The sequence below is a fragment of the Carassius auratus genome, unplaced genomic scaffold (genome assembly GCF_003368295.1).
Source record: "Carassius auratus strain Wakin unplaced genomic scaffold, ASM336829v1 scaf_tig00016526, whole genome shotgun sequence".
Classification (NCBI taxonomy): Eukaryota; Metazoa; Chordata; class Actinopteri; order Cypriniformes; family Cyprinidae; genus Carassius; species Carassius auratus.
This window is the reverse complement of record NW_020524685.1, coordinates 170,432-176,431: the sequence shown is the minus strand read 5'-3', so window position 1 is coordinate 176,431 and position 6,000 is coordinate 170,432.

The window sequence follows — 6,000 nt, the reverse complement described above, 5'->3', positions numbered from 1 at the left end:
AGAATATTTCTATGTTTTATTTCAATTATTGTTAATTTCAGGTAAAACTATTTTTTTTTAATGTTTTTAATTTGAGTCAACTATTACAATCTGATTCCTCTCTCCTCCGAATGATGTGTTTTGCGGTTCAGCAGATCTGGATCATGGTTCTGTGATGCCGATCAGAATCAATGACAATGTTTGTGCCGCTCAGATTAGCCTTTCTGAGGAGTTCACTCAAAAACACGTCACCAGGATCCTCCTGATCTACATGAGTTTACAACTTCATCTTGGCCATCCAGTCTAACTAGATAAGTTTGTCCGGTTTCCCTGTTAGTTTCACTTCCTAATAAGCTAGTTTTGCAGGGGCAATAAATGGCAGTGTCCCGAGCGTTAGCTGGGAGGGGGTTGTGTTGGTCCCCTGAGGATAATATCAAGCCAAATGGCCGCTCAGCCAATAATGATGGAGAAAAGTGGGGCAGAAAGCATCATCACAGCGTTTGGAGAAATACAAACTACTCACTGATTAGGGTGACACATGAACAACTTTAGATAAAAAAAGAGTGATGTTAAAATGCACCAGATTTATATATTATAAATAATAGTTAACTAAAACCATATCAGACTTTGTCTTTACTTCAAATAAATTTAACATTAACTGAAATAAATCAAGACAAACTAAAATGTTACAAAATACTAATATGTATAGAAATAAACTATAAAACTAATAAATAAAATATACGTATTAGCAACATTTCTTATTTTTATTTGGAATAATAATAAAAATAATAACAAAGATAATAATAAACAATCGGTAGAGAATATTATAATTATTATTATATTATATTATTATACAGATTTTTAGAAAATATTTATTTATTGGCAATTTTCTGTTTATATATAAAGTTCTATAAACATAACAGCACAGCTAAGTTAACAGAATTTGTTGATGAAACTGGAGTTCTTTAAGAGTATGTATTGTGTGTGTGTGTGTGTGTGTGTGTGTGTTGAGCAGACAGCACACGTGTTTGCTGAAGCTGGTTTTGTCTCGATGGGTCAGGAGCAGCTGACTTCATTGTTCTGCCTCCACTGCTCTCTGTCAGGAATCAGCTCTACACAAGTGTTTCTCCCATTAATGCAAAGATTGTATAAAAATATATGAATGATGTCTAAAAGACTTTTCACCTGTAAAATGGTGAATACGTTGAAGCAAGGATGAGAATGTCATAAAGATTTCAACGTAGATTTTAAGCATTAAACCATTGTTTAAATGATAAATAAATAGTAAAAAGTAAAATATATATGAAAAATAATATGATATTATATTAATAAAATAAAAAAGTTCTAGTCCTAATTCTATTATTTTATAGCTATATAATTTTTTATGCAAAGTTGTTATCTTTAATTATTGTTTAAACCATTGTTTAAATAACAAATAAATATTTAAAGTAAACTTAATAAATAAATAATATATGATATTATAAAATCAAAAAAAAATCCAGCTCTAATTACTATGAATATTTAATACAGAGTTGTTATCTTTATTGTTTTTGCAATGGTGCTATCATAATTTATTTTAATTGTTTACGTTAAACCATTGTTTAAATGACAAATAAATAATATAATATAATATAATATAATATAATATAATATAATATAATATAATATAATATAATATAATATAATATAATATAATATAATATAATAAATATAGGTCTTATTATATATTTTTATACTTTTTTTAGCTAAATTATTTTGTAATTTGTAATCTTTAATTATAGTTTTTTTTGAGGTGGTGGTATCATGACTGATTTTAATTGTTTAAACCACTGTTTAAATTATAAATAAATTACATTAAATATGAACTACTTTCTGCTGTACTTGTTTTTTATTTATTTCTTTTGTGTGTTTGTCTTGATTTATAATAATGTATTTTTTTTTCATTTAATTATTTAATAAATAAACAAATTTAAAGATATATTTAATTTAATATTTAGCAAGGTTTTTTTTCTACAATAAATTATTATATACTTAAAATAATTTATTTAACCATTTTAAATTTAATTTTTCTGTTGTTCAGTGTTTGGTTGGGTGTAGGGCTGAAAAAAAAAGACTAGCAAACTTTAGATCATATTTACTAATAAATCTAATCTCTACAAATCAGCTTACGTAAAGCCAGCATTCTAGCTTTCATTTTTTATAACACCAAGGTTAACTATTTGTGTCTTCTGCATGAGTGGTTTTGAAGGTGGTGGGTTTTTACCAATAAACCGAAGTGAATGTGTGTGCCGAACTCCAGGAGGGTTTGAACTCTCTTATCCTTCAAATGCTGCAGTGAGGGTGAATATCTTGGAGCTTTTGAAATGGAAACATGCATCTTTGTCATGATGTGAGCTTGACACAGACAGCTTTCAGCTTCACTCGCGCTTCACGCCTCATCCTGCTGACTGTGACTTTTCAACAAGTTTGTTTTCTAGTGAGGGTGGATTCTACTGAAATCAACTCCCCTACACACACCAGATGATAGAATACGGGAAAACACCTTTGAAAATAACTTCCTGTTTGCTCGAAAGGAAGAATACAATTTCCCCAGTGATGGACTCTGAGAAATGAAAAATATGTAAAGTGAAAGGATCTGCCTGTACAAGAAAGTAATTAAACAGGATGTGCTGCTCACAGATCAGTGGTGCGTCTCAGACAGGAGCAATGCCAGTAATAATGACGAGGGGGCGCTAGTGAGTACCACATGGAGTAGACCTGTTTTTCTGTGCTCTTCATTTCCCTTGATAACACCTTATTTTCACCAATAATTTTATAGTTAAAGTTAGCTCATTACCATCCTTTACCAAAATCAAAGAAAGTGCAGGTGAACAAGGCGTCTGTCTGTCATTCTGTCAGCTCCGAAGACCCTGTTAATCTCGCTGACATTATGGAGACCATCAAATCAATGAACGGCTCCATGAATGAAAAATCGCTGTCTCAGATGTTGGCCAAGCGGACTGAAGTTACTTCACGAGTTACAGAACTCAAAAATACTTTTTGTGTTTTCATATAGACATAAACATAACTTTTCTACAAGAGTCTCACATTAAACATGGTGAACAGTATCGTATGAAATGCAATTGGATTTCCCAATCCACTTTTCGTAATTCAGTTCTGTTTAAACATAAATCCACCATAATGGTCTTTATGTTCTTGTCACTGGTTTAATTGCCCCCAAACACTTGACTTTTTAAAATCTCTATGTCCCTAATTACTTTTACTTTTTACCTAATTACTCTTCTCATCCAATTGCTCTTCTTAAAGGGTTAGTTCACCCAAAAATGACAATTAGTCACCCCTGAGGCATCCTAGGTGTATATGACTTTCTTCATACAGACGAATCCAGTCAGAGTTATATTAAAAATTGTCGTTGATCTTTCTAGCTCTATCACTGCAGTCAGGTGTTGCATTGCATCAGTCCAAAAGACATGAAATAAAAAGTGCACTTACTTTAAAAAAAAAAGTGTCTTGGGGGAGTGAACAAAAGCCTCCTGTAGCAACTCGATGCGTTTTTGTAAGAAACATATCCATATTCAACACATAATAATCACTTTGATCTAGCTTGCACCAAAAGTTGTACATGACGTAAGATGTCAGCGTTGTACATGCGCCGGTGAGTCTCTTGAAAACCAACGTTTGTTAACAGGAGCAAAGTTTCCTCACATTAGCAAAGGAAAACCAGTCTCCCTTGGCTTATACAGAAATCCTCCGTCATTCTTCTTTACAAATCCTTGTTTTGTACTTCTAATTAGTGACCGTTGTTTTGTTTTAATCTCTCCGCTGCATTTCTGCATTCGTCACTTCTGAGCGGCGCATGCACAAAGCTGACCTTGAATGTCTTTCACCCGGAGCAAGCTAGATTTAAGGGATTATTACATTTTGAATAATCGCTATATGGTTAGCGATTCACTACAGGAGGCCTTTGTTCACCCCCCGGAGCCATGTGAGACAGTGTTTTATATGGATGGGCGCTTTTTATTTCATGTCTTCTGGACTGATGCAATGCAACACCCGCTGACTGCAATGATAGAGCTTGAAAGATTAAAGACAAATTTTAATATAACTCGGACTGGATTCGTCTGAAAGAAGAAACTCATATACACTTAAGATGCCTAGGGGGTGAGTAAAACGCAGCCTAATTGTAATTTTTTGGTGAACTACCCCTATAATACTGATTTGAAAGTGTTCATCAAAATTTTGGCAACTAGATTTCAACTATTATTCATCACCCTGACCAGGACGGCTTTGTCCCATATATATTCTCCATTTTCAATGTCAGATGTTTTCTAAATATAATATAGTCCAAACAAAAGAATATATTCTTATATATAACAGAGTACACTGTTCCACCCCTGTTGGATTTATTAAACTTACCTAGTAACCTTTTTTATGTTATTCTGTTAATTGGCAAAAAAGCGAATTCATGCCCATTTGGCAACAATACAGATCCAGTCTTCATGCAGTGTATGCCATTTAAATTGGCTCCAAAATACCTTGGCGTGGTTGTCCTTAAGAATACAAAGGCTTTAGTTCAATTAAATTCCCTCACGCTACTAGACAACATGAAGCAGGACATATCAATGATTGCCCCCATCCATGTTAAAATGGTGAGCCTTCGGAGATTCTTATATCTTTTTTAAAAAGTACCCTTCATACCCAAACCACTCTTTAAAACTCTTGACTCGTTTATTATGCCTTTTACATTGGGTTTTTAAAAGTGCTTGTATATCCACAAGTCATTTGCATATACTTAAGCATTTAGGGAGTTTGGGTTTGCCTTACTTTCGTCAGTATTACTGGGCAGTAAATTGCACAGTTTTAATGCATTGGCAGGATTCTTTTCCAGGCATTGTTCAAGCAGACACTCCCTTCTGGTAAATGATAGAACACAGTGACGCTCATTCTTCTCTTTCTGCTTTGCTTTTTTTTAGCTCCCCTGCCTTATAAAGAGATTCCCAGAAAAAATTTAATCCTTAATAACTTTATCTAAATATGGTACCAAATTAGAAAGGTAGGCCTAATTAGGTTACGTCTCCACTGTTATAATCATGCAAATAATAATGACCAAATAGTGTAAAAAATAATACAGATCTAATACAATAAAATAAAAACATGAAACGGTTGAAGAGGGTAGGTGGAAAGTTTTATTTAGCTTTGTTTCAGTTCCTTTTTAAGGAAAGCAAACAAAGCTATATGACGTATGTAATGTGGATGAAACTTGTAGCAGATTATATGTGCTGCTTGGGGAGTTTTAAGCCTCTCTCTCTCTCTCTCTCTCTCTCTCTCTCTCTCAATATATATTAACGTTTTAAAGATAAATAATTTCTAACATAACATATTTCTGGTTTGGTGTTGATGAAGGAGTCATAGAGCCTTACACATGGAGCTGTGAGATAATTAATAATAATAATAATAATAATAATAATAATAATAATAATAATAATAATAATAATAATTTAAAAAAATAAATAAAATAAAAAAAGCTTGGAAAACATGGTCTAATGTAAAATCTTGGACCTGGAGCAAAACCAGTTGAGAACAACAGGAGTAGAGACACCTTGTGGTAGAGCGAGGAACTTTACCAAAGAGCTTTTATAATTCAAACCAAATTAAAATAATAAAAAATATATAAAAAGGAATATTTCTTTATTTTATACATTTATATGATAGAACAATGAATTTCACCAACAACTTTTTAATATCAAATAAAATATCAAGTAAAAAAGTAATGAAAAAGAGGAATATTTCTTTACGTAATATATTTCTATTGTAGATATAATAGTGAGTTTAATCAATTAAATGCTTCTTTGACAACGTAAATAAAATGTCCACAAATTTACCATAAATGAGTGTTTCCTGCTAGTTAAATATGACATACATAAACAAAAATCGGTCTCTAAACCTCTCTTTTTTTGAATCAAAGTTTATATGGAAACTATCAAAAGCTCTGCTAATACTATAAAGCAGCCAACAACTGCA